Consider the following 26,040-nt stretch of genomic DNA (forward strand, 5'->3'; position numbering starts at 1 on the left):
TTTGGTGACTTTTGGAGAACTATCAAATATGGACCAATCAGATGAAGGGTGGGTGCGCTTTTTCGCGTCTAGCGTCGCCACGGTAACACTTTTGAAAGAGAAAAGTAATGCGTGGTGTCGCACGATGGAGACGCACATTTTGGTGTATAACACACCTGGGTGCACGTTACGGTTCGGGCTGAATTAACTGCCGAAGGAATGGCATAAATTGTGCCAAAATTACACAATTAATTCAAAATGGCTGACTTCCTGTTCGGTTTCGGCCATGGCTCCAAGATACTTTTCTTTAAGTTGCGAGATGATACAGGTGTGTACCGATTTTCGTGCATGTACGTCAAACCGTATTGTGGGGCTTGAGGCACAAAGTTTTCCGGGGGGCGCTGTTGAGCCATTTTGCCACGCCCATTAATGCAAACCATGAAATATCAAATTTATCGCCAGGCCTGGCTTGCATGCCAAATTTGGTGCCTTTTGGGGAACTATCAAATATGGACCAATCAGATGAAGGGGGGGTGCGCTTGTTGGCGTCTAGCGTCGCCACGGTAACACTTTCGAAAGAGAAAAGTAATGCGTGTAGTCGCAGGATGGAGACGCACATTTTGATGTATAACACATCTGGGTTCACGATACGGTTCGGGCTGAATTAACTCTCGAAGGAATGGCATATATTGCTCCAAAATTACGCAATTAATTCAGAATGTTCAAAATGGCCGACTTCCTGTTCGGTTTCGGCCATGGCGCCAAGAGACTTTTCTTTTAGTTGCGACATGATACAGGTGTGTACCGATTTTCGTTCATGTACGTCAAACCGTATTATGGGGCTTGAGGCACAAAGTTTTTTCTGTCGAACCAACCAGATGAAGGGTGGGCGCGCTTTTTGGCGTCTAGCGCCGCCACGGTAACGCTTTTGAAAGAGAAAAGTAATGCGTGTTGTCGCAGGATGGAGACGCACATTTTGATGTATAACACACTTGGGGGCACGTTACGGTTCGGGCTGAATTAACTTTCGAAGGAATGGCATAAATTTCGCCAAAATGACACGACTAATTCAAAATGGCCGACATCCTGTTCGGTTTCGGGCATTACCCCAAGAGACTTTTGTTTAAGTTGTCCCATGATACAGGTGTGTACCGATTTTCGTGCATGTACGTCAAACCGTATCGTGGGGCTTGAGGCACAAAGTTTTCAAGGGGGCGCTGTTGAGCCATTTTGCCACGCCCATTAATGCAAACCTTTAAATATCAAATTTTTCGCCAGGCCTGACTAGGGTGCAAAATTTGGTGACTTTTTGGGCATGTTAAGGGGGGCAAAAAGGCCTTCACTTTGTCAGGAAAATAATAATAATAATAATAATAATAATAATAATAAAAATTCCTGCAAATACAATAGGGCCTTCGCTCTGAAGGTGCTCGGGCCCTAATAATAATAATAATAAAAATTCCTGCAAATACAATAGGGCCTTCGCACTGCAAGTGCTCGGGCCCTAATAATAAAAATTCCTGCAAATACAATAGGGCCTTCGCACTGCAAGTGCTCGGGCCCTAATTAAAGCTGCAAGCAGCGATGAACGGGCCCTCGCACTCACGGCCACCGCCCCCCATAAGTATCAGAAATGACACCACCCACGACTTCCTATGTCAAACCATTGAAAAGTTATAGCAGAAAAAAGGGACAACCAATCAGAAGAAGGGGCGGTGCTAATTCAGGCCAATGAAGGTCAAGGACTCCATACAGAGTCTGATGACACCACCCACGACTCTCCATGTCAAACCATTCAAAAGTTATAGCAGGAAATAGGGACAACCAATCAAAAGAAGGGGCGGGGCTAATTTTCACCAATTATGGTCAAGGACTCAATACCGAGTCCCATGACACCACCCATGACTCTTTATGTCAAACCATTCAAAAGTTATGGCAGAGAAAAGTTTTCCGGGGGGTGCTGTTGAGCCATTTTGCCACGCCCATTAATGCAAACCATGAAATATCAAATTTATCACCAGGCCTGGCTTGCATGCAAAATTTGGTGACTTTTGGAGAACTATCAAATATGGACCAATCAGATTAAGGGGGCACGCTTTTTGGCGTCTAGCATCGCCACGGTAACACTTTTGAAAGAGAAAAGTAATGCGCGTAGTCGCAAGATGGAGACGCACATTTTGAGGTATAAGTCACCTGGATGCACGTTACGGTTCGGGCCGTATTAATTGCCGAAGGAATGGCATTAATTGCGCCAAAATTACACAATTAATTCAAAATGGCCGACTTCCTGTTCAATTTCGGCCATGGCACCAAGAGACTTTTCTTTAAGTTGCGACATGATACAGGTGTGTACCGATTTTCGTTCATGTACGTCAAACCGTATTATGGGGCTTGAGGCTCAAAGTTTTTTCCCTCTGAACCAATCAGATGAAGGGTGGGCGCACTTTTTGGTGTCTAGCGTTGCCGCGGTAACGCTTTTAAATGAGAAAAGTAATGTGCGTCGTTGCAGGACAGGGACGCACATATTGATGTAGAAAAAAAAAAATTGCTGACAAAAAAGTCTGGATACAGCGGGAATCGAACTCTGATCTCTGACTCCAAAGACGGGAACACTCTGGCTGAGCTAAGACTCAGCTTCTCATTTCTATTTGACCTACTGACTTAGGAGAGACCAACATATCGATATTTAGTGATGTAAGTCTGGAGCTGTTTTTTCTAATTTTTTTAAATATTTGTAAGTTATAAATATTAGTAAAACCCTACTATTTTAATTATTACTTTTTCTGTAACCATTCTGCCAAGGTTGTAACCGGGCTGAGCTGGGAATATTTCTGACGTCACCACATTACAGGGAGCTGATTGGTCGGGGGGCGGGGCCGTCATCACCCTACTCGCCACTGATTGGTCGGGGGGCGGGGCCGTCATCACCCTACTCGCCACCGATTGGTCGGGGGGCGGGGCCGTCATCACCCTACTCGCCACCGATTGGTCGGGGGGCGGGGCCGGCAGACGTTTGAATCAGGAAGCGGGAGTCAGCGCGAGAGCGACTGGCGGCTCGTGGCGATTTTATTATAAAAAAGGGACAACCAATCAGAAGAAGGGGCGGGGCTAATTCAGGCCAAAGAAGCTCAAGGACTCATTGCAGAGTCCCTTGACACCACCTACGACTTCCTATGTCAAACCATTCAAAGTTTATAGCAGAAAAAAGGGACAACCAATCAGAAGAAGGGGCGGGGCTAATTCAGGCCAATGAAGGTCAAGGACTCCATACAGAATCTGATGACACCACCCACGACTCTCTATGTCAAACCATTCAAAAGTTATGGCAGAGAAAAGTATTCAAGGTGGCGCTGTTGAGCCGTTAGGCCACGCCCATTAATGCAAACCATGAAATATAAAATTTATCACCAGGCCTGGCTTGCATGCAAGATTTGGTGACTTTTGGAGAACTATCAAATATGGACCAATCACATGAAGGGGGGGCGCGCCTTTTGGCGTCTAGCATCGCCACGGTAACACTTTTGAAAGAGAAAAGTAATGCGTGGTGTCGCAGGATGTAGACGCACATTTTGATGTATAACACATCTGGGTGCACGATACGGTTCGGGCTGAATTAACTCTGGAAGGAATGGCATAAATTTCGCCAAAATGACACAATTTATTCAAAATGGCCGACATCCTGTTCGGTTTTGGCCATGGCTCCAAGAGACTTTTCTTTAAGTTGTGCCATGATACAGGTGTGTAGCGATTTTCGTGCATGTACGTCAAACCGTATTGTGGGGCTTGAGGCACAAAGTTTTCCAGGGGGCGCTGTTGAGCCATTTTGCCACGCCCATTAATGCAAACCATGAAATATCAAATTTATCGCCAGGACTGGCTTGCATGCCAAATTTGGTGCCTTTTGGGGAACTATCAAATATGGACCAATCAGATGAAGGGGGGGTGCGCTTGTTGGCGTCTAGCGTCGCCACGGTAACACTTTCGAAAGAGAAAAGTAATGCGTGTAGTCGCAGGATGGAGACGCACATTTTGATGTATAACACATCTGGGCTCACGATACGGTTCGGGCTGAATTAACTCTCGAAGGAATGGCATATATTGCTCCAAAATTACGCAATTAATTCAGAATGTTCAAAATGGCCGACTTCCTGTTCAGTTTCGGCCATGGCGCCAAGAGACTTTTCTTTTAGTTGCGACATGATACAGGTGTGTACCGATTTTCGTTCATGTACGTCAAACCGTATTATGGGGCTTGAGGCACAAAGTTTTTTCTGTCGAACCAATCAGATGAAGGGTGGGCGCGCTTTTTGGCGTCTAGCGCCGCCACGGTAACGCTTTTGAAAGAGAAAAGTAATGCGTGTTGTCGCAGGATGGAGACGCACATTTTGATGTATAACACACTTGGGGGCACGTTACGGTTCGGGCTGAATTAACTTTCGAAGGAATGGCATAAATTTCGCCAAAATGACACGACTAATTCAAAATGGCCGACATCCTGTTTGGTTTCGGGCATGACCCCAAGAGACTTTTCTTTAAGTTGTCCCATGATACAGGTGTGTACTGATTTTCGTGCATGTAAGTCAAACCGTATCGTGGGGCTTGAGGCACAAAGTTTTCCGGGGGGCGCTGTTGAGCCATTTTGCCACGCCCATTAATGCAAACCTTTAAATATCAAATTTTTCGCCAGGCCTGACTAGGGTGCAAAATTTGGTGACTTTTTGGGCATGTTAAGGGGGGCAAAAAGGCCTTCACTTTGTCAGGAAAATAATAATAATAATAATTAAAGCTGCAAGCAGCGATGAACGGGCCCTCGCACTCACGTCCACCGGCCCCCATAAGCATATCAGAAATGACACAACCCACGACTCTCTATGTCAAACCATTCAAAAGTTATGGCAGAAAATCGGGACAACCAATCAGAAGAAGGGGCGGGGCTAAGTAATGCCAATGAAGGTCAAGGACTCAATACCGAGTCCCATGACACCACCCACGACTCTTTATGTCAAACCATTCAAAAGTTATGGCAGAGAAAAGTATTCTAGGGGGCGCTGTTGAGCCGTTAGGCAACGCCCATTAATGCAAACCATGAAATATCAAATGTATCGCCAGGCCTGGCTTGCATGCAAAATTTGGTGACTTTTGGAGAACTATCAAATATGGACCAATCAGATGAAGGGGACGAGCGCTTTTTCGCGTCTAGCGTCGCCACGGTAACACTTTTGAAAGAGAGAAGTAATGTGCGTCGTCACAGGACAGAGACGAACATTTTGATGTAAAAAAAACACAAAAATTGCTGACAAAAATTTCAGCATATTGCCAGGCTTGAACTCCCAACCTCTGGCACCAAAGACCGCAATAATCTGGCTGAGCCAAGTCTCAGCTATTCCTTTCATTTGACCTACTGGGTTAGGACAGACCAACATAGCGATAAAATGTCTGGAACTATTATTTCCTAATTTTTTAAATATTTGTAAGTTATAAATATTAGTAAAACCCTACTATTTTAATTATTACTTTTTCTGTAACCATTCTGCCAAGGTTGTAACCGGGCTGAGCCGGGAATATTTCTGAGGTCACCACATTACAGGGAACTGATTGGTCGGGGGGCGGGGCCGTCATCACACTACTCGCCACTGATTGGTCGGGGGGCGGGGCCGTCATCACCATACTCGCCACTGATTGGTCGGGGGGCGGGGCCGTCATCACCCTACTCGCCACTGATTGGTCGGGGGGCGGGGCCGTCATCACCATACTCGCCACTGATTGGTCGGGGGGCGGGGCCGTCATCACCCTACTCGCCACTGATTGGTCGGGGGTCGGGGCCGTCATCACCCTACTCGCCACTGATTGGTCAGGGGGCGGGGCCGGCAGATGTTTGAATCAGGAAGCGGGAGTCAGCGCGAGAGCGACTGGCGGCTCGCGGCGATTTTATTATAAAAAAAGGACAACCAATCAGAAGAAGGGGCGGGGCTAATTCAGGCCAATGAAGGTCAAGGACTCCATAAAGAATCTGATGACACCACCCACGACTCTCTATGTCAAACCATTCAAAAGTTATAGCAGAAAATCGGGACAACCAATCAGAAGAAGGGGCGGGGCTAATTAAGGCCAACGAAGCTTAAGGACTCATTACAGAGTCCCATGACACCACCCACGACTCTCTATGTGAAACCATTCAAAAGTTATGGCAGAGAAAAGTATTCTAGGGGGCGCTGTTGAGCCGTTAGGCCACGCCCATTAATGCAAACCATGAAATATCAAATGTATCGCCAGGCCTGGCTTGCATGCCAAATTTGGTGACTTTTGGAGAACTATCAAATATGGACCAATCAGATGAAGGGGGGGGTGCGCTTGTTCGCTTCTAGCATCGCCACAGTAACACTTTTGAAAGAGAAAAGTAATGCGTGTAGTCGCACGATGGAGACGCACATTTTGGTGTATAACACACCTGGGTGCACGTTACGGTTCGGGCTGAATTAACTGCCGAAGGAATGGCATAAATTGCGCCAAAATTACACAATTAATTCAAAAAGGCTGACTTCCTGTTCGGTTTCGGCCATGGCTCCAAGAGACTTTTCTTTAAGTTGCGACATGATACAGGTGTGTACCGATTTTCGTGCATGTACGTCAAACCGTATTGTGGGGCTTGACGCACAAAGTTTTCCGGGGGGCGCTGTTGAGCAATTTTGCCACGCCCATTAATACCAACCATGAAATATCAAATTTATCGCCAGGCCTGGCTTGCATGCCAAATTTGGTGCCTTTTGGGGAACTATCAAATATGGACCAATCAGATGAAGGGGGGGTGCGCCTTTTGGCGTCTAGCGTCGCCACGGTAACACTTTTGAAAGAGAAAAGTAATGCGTGTAGTCGCAGGATGGAGACGCACATTTTGATGTATAACACATCTGGGTTCACGATACGGTTCGGGCTGAATTGATTCTCGAAGGAATGGCATATATTGCTCCAAAATTACGCGATTAATTCAGAATGTTCAAAATCGCCGACTTCCTGTTAGGTTTCGGCCATGGCGCCAAGAGACTTTTCTTTTAGTTGCGACATGATACAGGTGTGTACCGATTTTCGTTCATGTACGTCAAACCGTATTGTGGGGCTTGAGGCACAAAGTTTTTTCTGTCGAACCAATCAGATGAAGGGTGGGCGCGCTTTCTGGCGTCTAGCGCCGCCACGGTAACGCTTTTGAAAGAGAAAAGTAATGCGTGGTGTCGGAGGATGGAGACGCACATTTTGATGTATAACACACTTGGGGGCACGTTACGGTTCGGGCTGAATTAACTTTAGAAGGAATGGCATAAAATTCGCCAAAATGACACGACTAATTCAAAATGGCCGACTTCCTGTTCGGTTTCGGGCATGGCGCCAAGAGACTTTTCTTTAAGTTGTGACATGGTACAGGTGTGTACCGATTTTCGTGCATGTACGTCAAACCGTATCGTGGGGCTTGAGGCACAAAGTTTTCAAGGGGGCGCTGTTGAGCCATTTTGCCACGCCCATTAATGCAAACCTTTAAATATCAAATTTTTCGCCAGGCCTGACTAGGGTGCAAAATTTGGTGACTTTTTGGGCATGTTAAGGGGGGCAAAAAGGCCTTCACTTTGTCAGAAGAAAAATAATAATAATAATTAAAGCTGCAAGCAGCAATGAACGGGCCCTCGCACTCACGTCAACCGCCCCCCATAAGCATATCAGAAATGACACCACCCACGACTTCCTATGTCAAACCCTTCAAAAGTTATAGCAGAAAAAAGGGACGACCAGTCAGAAGAAGGGGCGGGGCTAATTCAGGGCAAAGAAGATCAAGGACTCATTACAGAGTCCCATGACACCACCCACGACTCTCTATGTCAAAACATTCAAAAGTTATAGCAGAAAATAGGGACAACCAATCAGAAAAAGGGACTGGGCTAATTGTCACCAATTATGGTCAAGGACTCAATGCCGAGTCCCATGACACCACCCACGACTCTCTATGTCAAACCTTTCAAAAGTTATGGCAGAAAAAAGTATTCTAGGGGGCGCTGTTGAGCCGTGAGGACACGCCCATTAATGCAAACCATGAAAAAAAAAATCAGATCACTCAAATGAACGACGATCATACAGGACAGCTGTATCTCATGGTCCAGAATGTATGATATTATATTAATCTATTATACCATATTATATTAGATGTTGTTATTTCATATTAGCGTACCCAGTAATATAGCATATTGTATTATTGCATTGTATGTTGCTTCATTTCATATATTTTTGACTGTATTATATTGTAAAATTATATATCATAGCGATTGCATTATTATATAATTTCAATTTATAACACTAATATACAATTCCTCACACACACACTCCTTCCAAATGTTTCTTTTTTTTCTCCATTATGACAATTGTATGCTGTCATCCGTTATGTTTTTTGTTTTTAAGCTTGTTATGTCTGTTATTCAAATATATTAATACATTCATTAATATGCAATACTGTATTTTGTATATTGTGTGTGTGTGTGTGTGTGTGTGTGTGTGTGTGTATATATATATATATATATATATATATATATATATATATATATATATATATATATATATATATATATATATATATATATATATATATATATATATATATATATATATATATATATATATGTGTGTGTGTGTGTGTGTGTGTGTGTGTGTATACCTGAAGTGTGACTACCTGCAGAACGTATTTTAGCATGAAAGCTTGCATATTTAACGTACATCAAGCATCCTGTATCATAGCTACATGTCTGCCGTTTGTAACAAAGCAAACCGCGTGAAAATCGGTTGAAAATCAAGTGAGTTATAGTTATTTTACTTATGCAGACACCTCCTTCCACAATAGAAGTGAACGCTCTAGAGTTAAAGCGATACCGATCCAAGATGGCGGCCACGCCCGACGTTCTCAGGCAGTCAATGCGGCGCCTCGACCAAGATGGCGGCCGCGCTGAACATCAGCCCCTCCCCCCGCGGGAGCTGCGCGCGCAAACTCCACTCAAATTCAAAAGTTATGGCAGAAAATCGGGACAACCAATCAGAAGAAGGGGAAAGAGAAAAGTAATGTGCGTCGTCACAGGACAGAGACGAACATTTTGATGTAAAAAAAACACAAAAATTGCTGACAAAACTTTTGGCATATCAAGCCAGGCTTGAACTCTCGACCTCTGGCAGCAAAGACCGCAATAATCTGGCTGAGCTAAGTCTCAGCTATTCCTTTTATTTGACCTACTGGCTTAGGACAGACCAACATAGCGATAAAATGTCTGGAACTTTTTTTTCCTAATTTTTTAAATATTTGTAAGTTATAAATATTAGTAAAACCCTAGTATTTAAATTATTACTTTTTCTGTAACCATTCTGCCAAGGTTGTAACCGGGCTGAGCCGGGAATATTTCTGAAGTCACCACATTACAGGGAGCTGATTGGTCGGGGGGCGGGGCCGTCATCACCCTACTCGCCACTGATTGGTCGGGGGGCGGGGCCGTCATCACCCTACTCGCCACTGATTGGTCAGGGGGCGGGGCCGGCAGACGTTTGAATCAGGAAGCGGGAGTCAGCGCGAGAGCGACTGGCGGCTCGCGGCAATTTTATTATAAAAAAAGGACAACCAATCAGAAGAAGGGGCGGGGCTAATTCAGGCCAATGAAGTTCAAGGACTCCATAAAGAATCTGATGACACTACCCACGACTCTCTATGTCAAACCATTCAAAAGTTATAGCAGAAAATCGGGACAACCAATCAGAAGAAGGGGCGGGGCTAATTAAGGCCAACGAAGCTTAAGGACTCATTACAGAGTCCCATGACACCACCCACGACTCTCTATGTGAAACCATTCAAAAGTTATGGCAGAGAAAAGTATTCTAGGGGGCGCTGTTGAGCCGTTAGGCCACGCCCATTAATGCAAACCATGAAATATCACATTTATCGCCAGGCCTGGCTTGCATGCAAATTTTGGTGACTTTTGGAGAACTATCAAATATGGACCAATCAGATGAAGGGTGGGTGCGCTTTTTCGCGTCTAGCGTCGCCACGGTAACACTTTTGAAAGAGAAAAGTAATGCGTGGTGTCGCACGATGGAGACGCACATTTTGGTGTATAACACACCTGGGTGCACGTTACGGTTCGGGCTGAATTAACTGCCGAAGGAATGGCATAAATTGTGCCAAAATTACACAATTAATTCAAAATGGCTGACTTCCTGTTCGGTTTCGGCCATGGCTCCAAGATACTTTTCTTTAAGTTGCGAGATGATACAGGTGTGTACCGATTTTCGTGCATGTACGTCAAACCGTATTGTGGGGCTTGAGGCACAAAGTTTTCCGGGGGGCGCTGTTGAGCCATTTTGCCACGCCCATTAATGCAAACCATGAAATATCAAATTTATCGCCAGGCCTGGCTTGCATGCCAAATTTGGTGCCTTTTGGGGAACTATCAAATATGGACCAATCAGATGAAGGGGGGGTGCGCTTGTTGGCGTCTAGCGTCGCCACGGTAACACTTTCGAAAGAGAAAAGTAATGCGTGTAGTCGCAGGATGGAGACGCACATTTTGATGTATAACACATCTGGGTTCACGATACGGTTCGGGCTGAATTAACTCTCGAAGGAATGGCATATATTGCTCCAAAATTACGCAATTAATTCAGAATGTTCAAAATGGCCGACTTCCTGTTCGGTTTCGGCCATGGCGCCAAGAGACTTTTCTTTTAGTTGCGACATGATACAGGTGTGTACCGATTTTCGTTCATGTACGTCAAACCGTATTATGGGGCTTGAGGCACAAAGTTTTTTCTGTCGAACCAACCAGATGAAGGGTGGGCGCGCTTTTTGGCGTCTAGCGCCGCCACGGTAACGCTTTTGAAAGAGAAAAGTAATGCGTGTTGTCGCAGGATGGAGACGCACATTTTGATGTATAACACACTTGGGGGCACGTTACGGTTCGGGCTGAATTAACTTTCGAAGGAATGGCATAAATTTCGCCAAAATGACACGACTAATTCAAAATGGCCGACATCCTGTTCGGTTTCGGGCATTACCCCAAGAGACTTTTGTTTAAGTTGTCCCATGATACAGGTGTGTACCGATTTTCGTGCATGTACGTCAAACCGTATCGTGGGGCTTGAGGCACAAAGTTTTCAAGGGGGCGCTGTTGAGCCATTTTGCCACGCCCATTAATGCAAACCTTTAAATATCAAATTTTTCGCCAGGCCTGACTAGGGTGCAAAATTTGGTGACTTTTTGGGCATGTTAAGGGGGGCAAAAAGGCCTTCACTTTGTCAGGAAAATAATAATAATAATAATAATAATAATAATAAAAATTCCTGCAAATACAATAGGGCCTTCGCTCTGAAGGTGCTCGGGCCCTAATTAAAGCTGCAAGCAGCAATGAACGGGCCCTCGCACTCACGTCAACCGCCCCCCATAAGCATATCAGAAATGACACCACCCACGACTTCCTATGTCAAACCCTTCAAAAGTTATAGCAGAAAAAAGGGACGACCTGTCAGAAGAAGGGGCGGGGCTAATTCAGGGCAAAGAAGATCAAGGACTCATTACAGAGTCCCATGACACCACCCACGACTCTCTATGTCAAAACATTCAAAAGTTATAGCAGAAAATAGGGACAACCAATCAGAAAAAGGGACTGGGCTAATTGTCACCAATTATGGTCAAGGACTCAATGCCGAGTCCCATGACACCACCCACGACTCTCTATGTCAAACCTTTCAAAAGTTATGGCAGAAAAAAGTATTCTAGGGGGCGCTGTTGAGCCGTGAGGACACGCCCATTAATGCAAACCATGAAAAAAAAAATCAGATCACTCAAATGAACGACGATCATACAGTACAGCTGTATCTCATGGTCCAGAATGTATGATATTATATTAATCTATTATACCATATTATATTACATGTTGTTATTTCATATTAGCGTACCCAGTAATATAGCATATTGTATTATTGCATTGTATGTTGCTTCATTTCATATATTTTTGACTGTATTATATTGTAAAATTATATATCATAGCGATTGCATTATTATATAATTTCAATTTATAACACTAATATACAATTCCTCACACACACACTCCTTCCAAATGTTTCTTTTTTTTCTCCATTATGACAATTGTATGCTGTCATCCGTTATGTTTTTTGTTTTTAAGCTTGTTATGTCTGTTATTCAAATATATTAATACATTCATTAATATGCTATACTGTATTTTGTATTGTGTATATTGTGTGTGTGTGTGTGTGTGTGTGTGTGTGTGTGTGTGTGTGTGTGTGTGTGTGTGTGTGTGTATATATATATATATATATATATATATATATATATATATATATATATATATATATATATGTGTGTGTGTGTGTGTGTGTGTATACCTGAAGTGTGACTACCTGCAGAACGTATTTTAGCATGAAAGCTTGCATATTTAACGTACATCAAGCATCCTGTCTCATAGCTACATGTCTGCCGTTTGTAACAAAGCAAACCGCGTGAAAATCGGTTGAAAATCAAGTGAGTTATAGTTATTTTACTTATGCAGACACCTCCTTCCACAATAGAAGTGAACGCTCTAGAGTTAAAGCGATACCGATCCAAGATGGCGGCCACGCCCGACGTTCTCAGGCAGTCAATGCGGCGCCTCGACCAAGATGGCGGCCGCGCTGAACATCAGCCCCTCCCCCCGCGGGAGCTGCGCGCGCAAACTCCACTCAAATTCAAAAGTTATGGCAGAAAATCGGGACAACCAATCAGAAGAAGGGGAAAGAGAAAAGTAATGTGCGTCGTCACAGGACAGAGACGAACATTTTGATGTAAAAAAAACACAAAAATTGCTGACAAAAATTTTGGCATATCAAGCCAGGCTTGAACTCTCGACCTCTTGCAGCAAAGACCGCAATAATATGGCTGAGCTAAGTCTCAGCTATTCCTTTTTATTTGACCTACTGGCTTAGGACAGAGCAACATAGCGATAAAATGTCTGGAACTTTTTTTTCCTAATTTTTTAAATATTTGTAAGTTATAAATATTAGTAAAACCCTACTATTTAAATTATTACTTTTTCTGTAACCATTCTGCCAAGGTTGTAACCGGGCTGAGCCGGGAATATTTCTGAAGTCACCACATTACAGGGAGCTGATTGGTCGGGGGGCGGGGCCGTCATCACCCTACTCGCCACTGATTGGTCGGGGGGCGGGGCCGTCATCACCCTACTCGCCACTGATTGGTCGGGGGGCGGGGCCGGCAGACGTTTGAATCAGGAAGCGGGACTCTCTATGTCAAACCATTCCAAAGTTATAGCAGAAAATCGGGACAACCAATCAGAAGAAGGGGCGGGGCTAATTAAGCCCAACGAAGCTTAAGAACTCATTACAGAGTCCCATGACACCAACCACGACTTCCTATGTCAAACCATTCAAAGGTTATGGCAGATAAAAGTATTCTAGGGGGCGCTGTTGAGCCGTTAGGCCACGCCCATTAATGCAAACCATGAAATATCAAATTTATCACCAAGTCTGGCTTGCATGCAAAATTTGGTGACTTTTGGAGAACTATCAAATATGGACCAATCACATGAAGGGGGCGCGTGCCTTTTGGCGTCTAGCGTCGCCACGGTAACACTTTTGAAAGAGAAAAGTAATGCGTGGTGTCGCAGGATGTAGACGCACATTTTGATGTATAACACACCTGGGTGCACGTTACGGTTCGGGCTGAATTAACTGCCGAAGGAATGGCATAAATTTCGCCAAAATGACACAATTTATTCAAAATGGCCGACATCCTGTTCGGTTTCGGCCATGGCTCCAAGAGACTTTTCTTTAAGTTGTGCCATGATACAGGTGTGTAGCGATTTTCGTGCATGTACGTCAAACCGTATTGTGGGGCTTGAGGCACAAAGTTTTCCGGGGGGCGCTGTTGAGCCATTTTGCCACGCCCATTAATGCAAACCATGAAATATCAAATTTATCGCCAGGCCTGGCTTGCATGCCAAATTTGGTGCCTTTTGGGGAACTATCAAATATGGACCAATCAGATGAAGGGGGGGTGCGCTTGTTGGCGTCTAGCGTCGCCACGGTAACACTTTTCAAAGAGAAAAGTAATGCGTGTAGTCGCAGGATGGAGACGCACATTTTGATGTATAACACATCTGGGTTCACGATACGGTTCGGGCTGAATTAATTCTCGAAGGAATGGCATATATTGCTCCAAAATTACGCGATTAATTCAGAATGTTCAAAATGGCCGACTTCCTGTTCGGTTTCGGCCATGGCGCCAAGAGACTTTTCTTTTAGTTGCGACATGATACAGGAGTGTACCGATTTTCGTTCATGTACGTCAAACCGTATTATGGGGCTTGAGGCGCAAAGTTTTTTCTGTCTGAAGCAACGAGATGAAGGGTGGGCGCGCTTTTTGGCGTCTAGCGTCGCCACGGTAACGCTTTTGAAAGAGAAAAGTAATGCGTGTGGTCGCAGGAGGGAGACGCACATTTTGATGTATAACACACTTGGGGGCACGTTACGGTTCGGGCTGAATTAACTTTCGAAGGAATGGCATAAATTTCGCCAAAATGACACGACTAATTCAAAATGGCCGACATCCTGTTCGGTTTCGGGCATGACCCCAAGAGACTTTTCTTTAAGCTGTCCCATGATACAGGTGTGTACCGATTTTCGTGCAAGTACGTCAAACCGTATCGTGGGGCTTGAGGCACAAAGTTTTCAAGAGGGCGCTGTTGAGCCATTTTGCCACGCCCATTAATGCAAACCATTAAATATCAAATTTTTCGCCAGGCCTGACTTGGGTGCAAAATTTGGTGACTTTTTGGGCATGTTAAGGGGGGCAAAAAGGCCATCACTTTGTCAGAAGAAAAATAATAATAATAATTAAAGCTGCAAGCAGCAATGAACGGGCCCTCGCACTCACGTCAACCGCCCCCCATAAGCATATCAGAAATGACACCACCCACGACTTCCTATGTCAAACCCTTCAAAAGTTATAGCAGAAAAAAGGGACGACCAGTCAGAAGAAGGGGCGGGGCTAATTCAGGGCAAAGAAGATCAAGGACTCATTACAGAGTCCCATGACACCACCCACGACTCTCTATGTCAAAACATTCAAAAGTTATAGCAGAAAATAGGGACAACCAATCAGAAAAAGGGACTGGGCTAATTGTCACCAATTATGGTCAAGGACTCAATGCCGAGTCCCATGACACCACCCACGACTCTCTATGTCAAACCTTTCAAAAGTTATGGCAGAAAAAAGTATTCTAGGGGGCGCTGTTGAGCCGTGAGGACACGCCCATTAATGCAAACCATGAAAAAAAAAATCAGATCACTCAAATGAACGACGATCATACAGTACAGCTGTATCTCATGGTCCAGAATGTATGATATTATATTAATCTATTATACCATATTATATTACATGTTGTTATTTCATATTAGCGTACCCAGTAATATAGCATATTGTATTATTGCATTGTATGTTGCTTCATTTCATATATTTTTGACTGTATTATATTGTAAAATTATATATCATAGCGATTGCATTATTATATAATTTCAATTTATAACACTAATATACAATTCCTCACACACACACTCCTTCCAAATGTTTCTTTTTTTTCTCCATTATGACAATTCTATGCTGTCATCCGTTATGTTTTTTGTTTTTAAGCTTGTTATGTCTGTTATTCAAATATATTATTACATTCATTAATATGCTATACTGTATTTTGTATTGTGTATATTGTGTGTGTGTGTGTGTGTGTGTGTGTGTGTGTGTGTGTGTGTGTGTGTGTGTGTGTGTGTGTATATATATATATATCAGTGTTTCCCCTAGAATTTTTTTCAGGCCCGGTGGTACCCACCGAAAAAATCCTAAACAGACGAGGCGCGTGGGACGGCATATTGGACATGTGATATGCAGCAATATAACAAAGTTTTACATTAAAAATCATTGTAGGCCTATATTGCTGAATGATATCACTTCAATGAAATAATAAGATTTAGTCTAACCTTTAACCAAAGTGTCATGGGCCAGAAAGGTCTGACCCCATATGAGCATTGAGCACATCTTTTCTATATATTTCAGAGGGATCTCTATGAAAACCCTCTGGGATGGTCCTCTTTTAACGGCTGCTTGTGCTGACGGCATAGGCCACAAAACATCCCTATTCACAATTGAGATTATATCAGTTATAAATAATTTAAACATTGTAGAAGATTTTTTTCCCGTTTTGTTATAACAGAGTTACATGCATTTGACTGGGGAAAAAATTAACCTTTAGTGGTTCTAGTGGAAAGACAATCTATGTGTTATTTTCGTCATTATTGCTTACCAAAAAAAGAAGCTCAATCAGAACAAAAATGTAAGCTAAACAACAAATTGGAAATTTACCATGGGGAGTGTGGTACAACTAAGGGCTGTATTTATGGTTATTAAGCAATTTGGGATCCCAGCCAGATGTTTAAATGCGTTGTTTTTTACTGGGTCACCAGTCGGACCGGTTCAGGCTCATACATGGCTGGCGCTAGGACCCCGCGGACGCCTGGTGCGCTGTTTTTTCCCTCATGCTTCCCTGCAGCGTCTCATGCAAACACAAACACACGGACCTGGCAGAAACATTTCTTTATATCATGTTGTCTGTCACCCGCAATATTTTTTCTTTTGGCTAGCTACAAACTCTATACATCCCATAATATATAATAATATGCCTGCGCTCTCAGCAGCGTTACTAGGAACGAAGCAGGTTGACTCCCGTTGCAGAACAGCTGCAGAGGCTCCTAAACGTAAATTATCATTGATTTTTTTTTTAGGCCTGGCGGGGGGTCTCGTTGGCCTGGCGGCCCCGCCAGGCCTATATAATGGTAGGGGAAACACTGTATATATATATATGTGTGTGTGTGTGTATACCTGAAGTGTGACTACCTGCAGAACGTATTTTAGCATGAAAGCTTGCATATTTAACGTACATCAAGCATCCTGTATCATAGCTACATGTCTGCCGTTTGTAACAAAGCAAACCGCGTGAAAATCGGTTGAAAATCAAGTGAGTTATAGTTATTTTACTTATGCAGACACCTCCTTCCACAATAGAAGTGAACGCTCTAGAGTTAAAGCGATACCGATCCAAGATGGCGGCCACGCCCGACGTTCTCAGGCAGTCAATGCGGCGCCTTGACCAAGATGGCGGCCGCGCTGAACATCAGCTCCTCCCCCCGCGGGAGCTGCGCGCGCAAACTCCACTCAAATTCAAAAGTTATGGCAGAAAATCGGGACAACCAATCAGAAGAAGGGGAAAGAGAAAAGTAATGTGCGTCGTCACAGGACAGAGACGAACATTTTGATGTAAAAAAAACACAAAAATTGCTGACAAAAATTTTGGCATATCAAGCCAGGCTTGAACTCTCGACCTCTGGCAGCAAAGACCGCAATAATCTGGCTGAGCTAAGTCTCAGCTATTCCTCTTATTTGACCTACTGGTTTAGGACAGACCAACATAGCGATAAAATGTCTGGAACTTTTTTTTCCTAATTTTTTAAATATTTGTAAGTTATAAATATTAGTAAAACCCTACTATTTAAATTATTACTTTTTCTGTAACCATTCTGCCAAGGTTGTAACCGGGCTGAGCCGGGAATATTTCTGAAGTCACCACATTACAGGGAGCTGATTGGTCGGGGGGCGGGGCCGTCATCACCCTACTCGCCACTGATTGGTCGGGGGGCGGGGCCGTCATCACCCTACTCGCCACTGATTGGTCGGGGGGCGGGGCCGCCATCACCCTACTCGCCACTGATTGGTCAGGGGGCGGGGCCGGCAGACGTTTGAATCAGGAAGCGGGAGTCAGCGCGAGAGCGACTGGCGGCTCGCGGCAATTTTATTATAAAAAAAGGACAACCAATCAGAAGAAGGGGCGGGGCTAATTCAGGCCAATGAAGTTCAAGGACTCCATAAAGAATCTGATGACACCACCCACGACTCTCTATGTCAAACCATTCAAAAGTTATAGCAGAAAATCGGGACAACCAATCAGAAGAAGGGGCGGGGCTAATTAAGGCCAACGAAGCTTAAGGACTCATTACAGAGTCCCATGACACCACCCACGACTCTCTATGTGAAACCATTCAAAAGTTATGGCAGAGAAAAGTATTCTAGGGGGCGCTGTTGAGCCGTTAGGCCACGCCCATAAATGCAAACCATGAAATATCACATTTATCGCCAGGCCTGGCTTGCATGCAAATTTTGGTGACTTTTGGAGAACTATCAAATATGGACCAATCAGATGAAGGGTGGGTGCGCTTTTTCGCGTCTAGCGTCGCCACGGTAACACTTTTGAAAGAGAAAAGTAATGCGTGGTGTCGCACGATGGAGACGCACATTTTGGTGTATAACACACCTGGGTGCACGTTACGGTTCGGGCTGAATTAACTGCCGAAAGAATGGCATAAATTGTGCCAAAATTACACAATTAATTCAAAATGGCTGACTTCCTGTTCGGTTTCGGCCATGGCTCCAAGAGACTTTTCTTTAAGTTGCGACATGATACAGGTGTGTACCGATTTTCGTGCATGTACGTCAAACCGTATTGTGGGGCTTGAGGCACAAAGTTTTCCGGGGGGCGCTGTTGAGCCATTTTGCCACGCCCATTAATGCAAACCATGAAATATCAAATTTATCGCCAGGCCTGGCTTGCATGCCAAATTTGGTGCCTTTTGGGGAACTATCAAATATGGACCAATCAGATGAAGGGGGGGTGCGCTTGTTGGCGTCTAGCATCGCCACGGTAACACTTTCGAAAGAGAAAAGTAATGCGTGTAGTCGCAGGATGGAGACGCACATTTTGATGTATAACACATCTGGGTTCACGATACGGTTCGAGCTGAATTAACTCTCGAAGGAATGGCATATATTGCTCCAAAATTACACAATTAATTCAGAATGTTCAGAATGGCCGACTTCCTGTTCGGTTTTGGCCATGGCGCCAAGAGACTTTTCTTTTAGTTGCGACATGATACAGGAGTGTGCCAACTTTCGTTCATGTACGTCAAACCGTATTATGGGGCTTGAGGCGCAAAGTTTTTTCTGTCTGAACCAACCAGATGAAGGGTGGGCGCGCTTTTTGGCGTCTAGCGTCGCCACGGTAACGCTTTTGAAAGAGAAAAGTAATGCGGGTGGTCGCAGGAGGGAGACGCACATTTTGATGTATAACACACCTGGGTGCACGTTACGGTTCGGGCTGAATTAACTTTCGAAGGAATGGCATAAATTTCGCCAAAATGACGCGACTAATTCAAAATGGCCGACTTCCTGTTCGGTTTCGGGCATGACGCCAAGAGACTTTTCTTTAAGTTGTCCCATGATACAGGTGTGTACCGACTTTCGTGCATGTACGTCAAACCGTATCGTGGGGCTTGAGGCACAAAGTTTTCAAGGGGGCGCTGTTGAGCCATTTTGCCACGCCCATTAATGCAAACCATTAAATATCAAATTTTTCGCCAGGCCTGGCTTGCATGCAAAATTTGGTGACTTTTTGGGCATGTTAAGGGGGGCAAAAAGGCCTTCACTTTGTCAGGAAAATAATAATAATAATAATAATAATAATAAAAATTCCTGCAAATACAATAGGGCCTTCGCACTGCAAGTGCTCGGGCCCTAATTAAAGCTGCAAGCAGCGATGAACGGGCCCTCGCACTCACGTCCACCGCCCCCCATAAGCATATCAGAAATGACAGCAGCCACGACTTCCTATGTCAAACCATTCAAAAGTTATAGCAGAAAAAAGGGACAACCAATCAGAAGAAGGGGCGGGGCTAATTCTGGCCAATGAAGGTCAAGGACTCCATACAGAATCTTATGACACCACCCACGACTCTCTATGTCAAACCATTCCAAAGTTATAGCAGAAAATCGGGACAACCAATCAGAAGAAGGGGCGGGGCTAATTAAGGCCAACGAAGCTTAAGGACTCATTACAGAGTCCCATGACACCACCCACAACTCTCTATGTCAAACCATTCAAAAGTTATGGCAGAGAAAAGTATTCTAGGGGGCGCTGTTGAACCGTTAGCCACGCCCATTAATTGCAAACCATGAAATATCAAATTTATTGCCAAGCCTGGCTTGCATGCAAAATTTGGTGACTTTTGGAGAACTATCAAATATGGACCAATCACATGAAGGGGGGGCCCGCCTTTTGGCGTCTAGCGTCGCCACGGTAACACTTTTGAAAGAGAAAAGTAATGCGTGTTGTCACAGGACGGAGACGCACATTTTGATGTATAACACACCTGGGTGCACATTACGGTTCGGGCTGAATTAACTGCCGAAGGAATGGCATAAATTTCGCCAAAATGACACAATTTATTCAAAATGGCCGACATCCTGTTCGGTTTCGGCCATGGCTCCAAGAGACTTTTCTTTAAGTTGTGCCATGATACAGGTGTGTAGCGATTTTCGTGCATGTACGTCAAACCTTATTGTGGGGCTTAGGCACAAAGTTTTCTGGGGGGCGCTGTTGAGCCATTTTGCCACGCCCATTAATGCAAACCATGAAATATCAAATTTATCGCCAGGCCTGGCTTGCATGCCAAATTTGGTGCCTTTTGGGGAACTATCAAATATGGACCAATCAGATGAAGGGGGGGTGCGCTTGTTGGCGTCTAGCGTCGCCACGGTAACACTTTTGAAAGAGAAAAGTAATGCGTGTAGTCGCAGGATGGAGACGCACATTTTGATGTATAACACACCTGGGTGCACGTTACGGTTCGGGCTGAATTAACTGCCGAAGGAATGGCATAAATTGCGCCAAAGTGACACGATTAATTCAAAATGGCCGACTTCCTGTTCGGTTTCGGGCATGACGCCAAGAGACTTTTCTTTAAGTTGTCCCATGATACAGGTGTGTACCGATTTTTGTGCATGTACGTCAAACCGTATCGTGGGGCTTGAGGCACAAAGTTTTCAAGGGGGCGCTGTTGAGCCATATTACCACGCCCATTAATGCAAACCATTAAATATCAAATTTTTCGCCAGGCCTGACTTGGGTGCAAAATTTGGTGACTTTTTGGGCATGTTAAGGGGGGCAAAAAGGCCATCACTTTGTCAGAAGAAAAAAAAAAAAAATAATAATAATAAAAATTCCTGCAAATACAATAGGGCCTTCGCACTGCAAGTGCTCGGGCCCTAATAATAATAATAAAAATTCCTGCAAATACAATAGGGCCTTCGCACTGAAGGTGCTCGGGCCCTAATAATAAAAATTCCTGCAAATACAATAGGGCCTTCGCTCTGAAGGTGCTCGGGCCCTAATAACGCGAAGAATTCCTACAGATACAATAGGGCCTTCGCACTGAAGGTGCTCGGGCCCTAATAATAAAAATTCCTGCAAATACAATAGGGCCTTCGCTCTGAAGGTGCTCGGGCCCTAATTAAAGCTGCAAGCAGCAATGAACGGGCCCTCGCACTCACGTCAACCGCCCCCCATAAGCATATCAGAAATGACACCACCCACGACTTCCTATGTAAAACCATTCAAAAGTTATAGCAGAAAAAAGGGACGACCAGTCAGAAGAAGGGGCGGGGCTAATTCAGGGCAAAGAAGATCAAGGACTCATTACAGAGTCCCATGACACCACCCACGACTCTCTATGTCAAAACATTCAAAAGTTATAGCAGAAAATAGGGACAACCAATCAGAAAAAGGGACTGGGCTAATTGTCACCAATTATGGTCAAGGACTCAATGCCGAGTCCCATGACACCACCCACGACTCTCTATGTCAAACCTTTCAAAAGTTATGGCAGAAAAAAGTATTCTAAGGGGCGCTGTTGAGCCGCGAGGACACGCCCATTAATGCAAACCATGAAAAAAAAAATCAGATCACTCAAATGAACGACGATCATACAGTACAGCTGTATCTCATGGTCCAGAATGTATGATATTATATTAATCTATTATACCATATTATATTACATGTTGTTATTTCATATTAGCGTACCCAGTAATATAGCATATTGTATTATTGCATTGTATGTTGCTTCATTTCATATATTTTTGACTGTATTATATTGTAAAATTATATATCATAGCGATTGCATTATTATATAATTTCAATTTATAACACTAATATACAATTCCTCACACACACACTCCTTCCAAATGTTTCTTTTTTTTCTCCATTATGACAATTGTATGCTGTCATCCGTTATGTTTTTTGTTTTTAAGCTTGTTATCTCTGTTATTCAAATATATTTATACATTCATTAATATGCTATACTGTACTTTGTATTGTGTATATTGTGTGTGTGTGTGTGTGTGTGTGTGTCTGTGTGTGTGTGTGTGTGTGTGTATATATATATATATATATATATATATATATATATATATATATATATATATATATATATATATATATATATATATATATATATATATATATATATATATATATATGTGTGTGTGTGTGTATACCTGAAGTGTGACTACCTGCAGAACGTATTTTAGCATGAAAGCTTGCATATTTAACGTACATCAAGCATCCTGTATCATAGCTACATGTCTGCCGTTTGTAACAAAGCAAACCGCGTGAAAATCGGTTGAAAATCAAGTGAGTTATAGTTATTTTACTTATGCAGACACCTCCTTCCACAATAGAAGTGAACGCTCTAGAGTTAAAGCGATACCGATCCAAGATGGCGGCCACGCCCGACGTTCTCAGGCAGTCAATGCGGCGCCTCGACCAAGATGGCGGCCGCGCTGAACATCAGCCCCTCCCCCCGCGGGAGCTGCGCGCGCAAACTCCACTCAAATTCAAAAGTTATGGCAGAAAATCGGGACAACCAATCAGAAGAAGGGGAAAGAGAAAAGTAATGTGCGCCGTCACAGGACAGAGACGAACATTTTGATGTAAAAAAAACACAAAAATTGCTGACAAAAATTTTGGCATATCAAGCCAGGCTTGAACTCTCGACCTCTGGCAGCAAAGACCGCAATAATCTGGCTGAGCTAAGTCTCAGCTATTCCTTTTATTTGACCTACTGGCTTAGGACAGACCAACATAGCGATAAAATGTCTGGAACTTTTTTTTCCTAATTTTTTAAATATTTGTAAGTTATAAATATTAGTAAAACCCTACTATTTAAATTATTACTTTTTCTGTAACCATTCTGCCAAGGTTGTAACCGGGCTGAGCCGGGAATATTTCTGAAGTCACCACATTACAGGGAGCTGATTGGTCGGGGGGCGGGGCCGTCATCACCCTACTCGCCACTGATTGGTCGGGGGGCGGGGCCGTCATCACCCTACTCGCCACTGATTGGTCGGGGGGCGGGGCCGCCATCACCCTACTCGCCACTGATTGGTCAGGGGGCGGGGCCGGCAGACGTTTGAATCAGGAAGCGGGAGTCAGCGCGAGAGCGACTGGCGGCTCGTGGCAATTTTATTATAAAAAAGGACAACCAATCAGAAGAAGGGGCGGGGCTAATTCAGGCCAATGAAGGTCAAGGACTCCATAAAGAATCTGATGACACCACCCACGACTCTCTATGTCAAACCATTCAAAAGTTATAGCAGAAAATCGGGACAACCAATCAGAAGAAGGGGCGGGGCTAATTAAGGCCAACGAAGCTTAAGGACTCATTACAGAGTCCCATGACACCACCCACGACTCTCTATGTGAAACCATTCAAAAGTTATGGCAGAGAAAAGTATTCTAGGGGGCGCTGTTGAGCCGTTAGGCCACGCCCATTAATGCAAACCATGAAATATCACATTTATCGCCAGGCCTGGCTTGCATGCAAATTTTGGTGACTTTTGGAGAACTATCAAATATGGACCAATCAGATGAAGGGTGGGTGCGCTTTTTCGCGTCTAGCGTCGCCACGGTAACACTTTTGAAAGAGAAAAGTAATGCGTGGTGTCGCACGATGGAGACGCACATTTTGGTGTATAACACACCTGGGTGCACGTTACGGTTCGGGCTGAATTAACTGCCGAAGGAATGGCATAAATTGCGCCAAAATTACACAATTAATTCAAAATGGCCGACATCCTGTTCGGTTTCGGCCATGGCTCCAAGAGACTTTTCTTTAAGTTGTGCCATGATACAGGTGTGTACCGATTTTCGTGCATGTACGTCAAACCGTATTGTGGGGCTTGAGGCACAAAGTTTTCCGGGGGGCGCTGTTGAGCCATTTTGCCACGCCCATTAATGCAAACCATGAAATATCAAATTTATCGCCAGGCCTGACTTGCATGCCAAATTTGGTGCCTTTTGGGGAACTATCAAATATGGACCAATCAGATGAAGGGGGGGTGCGCTTGTTGGCGTCTAGCGTCGCCACGGTAACACTTTCGAAAGAGAAAAGTAATGCGTGTAGTCGCAGGATGGAGACACATATTTTGATGTATAACACATCTGGGTTCACGATACGGTTCGGGCTGAATTAACTCTCGAAGGAATGGCATATATTGCTCCAAAATTACGCAATTAATTCAGAATGTTCAAAATGGCCAACTTCCTGTTCGGTTTCGGCCATGGCGCCAAGAGACATTTCTTTTAGTTGCAACATGATACAGGTGTGTACCGATTTTCGTTCATGTACGTCAAACCGTATTATGGGGCTTGAGGCACAAAGTTTTTTCTGTCGAACCAATCAGATGAAGGGTGGGCGCGCTTTTTGGCGTCTAGCGCCGCCACGGTAACGCTTTTGAAAGAGAAAAGTAATGCGTGTTGTCGCAGGATGGAGACGCACATTTTGATGTATAACACACTTGGGGGCACGTTACGGTTCGGGCTGAATTAACTTTCGAAGGAATGGCATAAATTTCGCCAAAATGACACGACTAATTCAAAATGGCCGACATCCTGTTCGCTTTCGGGCATGACCCCAAGAGACTTTTGTTTAAGTTGTCCCATGATACAGGTGTGTACCGATTTTCGTGCATGTACGTCAAACCGTATCGTGGGGCTTGAGGCACAAAGTTTTCAAGGGGGCGCTGTTGAGCCATTTTGCCACGCCCATTAATGCAAACCTTTAAATATCAAATTTTTCGCCAGGCCTGACTAGGGTGCAAAATTTGGTGACTTTTTGGGCATGTTAAGGGGGGCAAAAAGGCCTTCACTTTGTCAGGAAAATAATAATAATAATAATTAAAGCTGCAAGCAGCAATGAACGGGCCCTCGCACTCACGTCAACCGCCCCCCATAAGCATATCAGAAATGACACCACCCACGACTTCCTATGTCAAACCCTTCAAAAGTTATAGCAGAAAAAAGGGACGACCAGTCAGAAGAAGGGGCGGGGCTAATTCAGGGCAAAGAAGATCAAGGACTCATTACAGAGTCCCATGACACCACCCACGACTCTCTATGTCAAAACATTCAAAAGTTATAGCAGAAAATAGGGACAACCAATCAGAAAAAGGGACTGGGCTAATTGTCACCAATTATGGTCAAGGACTCAATGCCGAGTCCCATGACACCACCCACGACTCTCTATGTCAAACCTTTCAAAAGTTATGGCAGAAAAAAGTATTCTAGGGGGCGCTGTTGAGCCGTGAGGACACGCCCATTAATGCAAACCATGAAAAAAAAAAATCAGATCACTCAAATGAACGACGATCATACAGTACAGCTGTATCTCATGGTCCAGAATGTATGATATTATATTAATCTATTATACCATATTATATTACATGTTGTTATTTCATATTAGCGTACCCAGTAATATAGCATATTGTATTATTGCATTGTATGTTGCTTCATTTCATATATTTTTGACTGTATTATATTGTAAAATTATATATCATAGCGATTGCATTATTATATAATTTCAATTTATAACACTAATATACAATTCCTCACACACACACTCCTTCCAAATGTTTCTTTTTTTTCTCCATTATGACAATTGTATGCTGTCATCCGTTATGTTTTTTGTTTTTAAGCTTGTTATGTCTGTTATTCAAATATATTAATACATTCATTAATATGCTATACTGTATTTTGTATTGTGTAT

The sequence above is a fragment of the Cololabis saira genome, chromosome 3 (genome assembly GCF_033807715.1).
Source record: "Cololabis saira isolate AMF1-May2022 chromosome 3, fColSai1.1, whole genome shotgun sequence".
Classification (NCBI taxonomy): domain Eukaryota; kingdom Metazoa; phylum Chordata; class Actinopteri; order Beloniformes; family Belonidae; genus Cololabis; species Cololabis saira.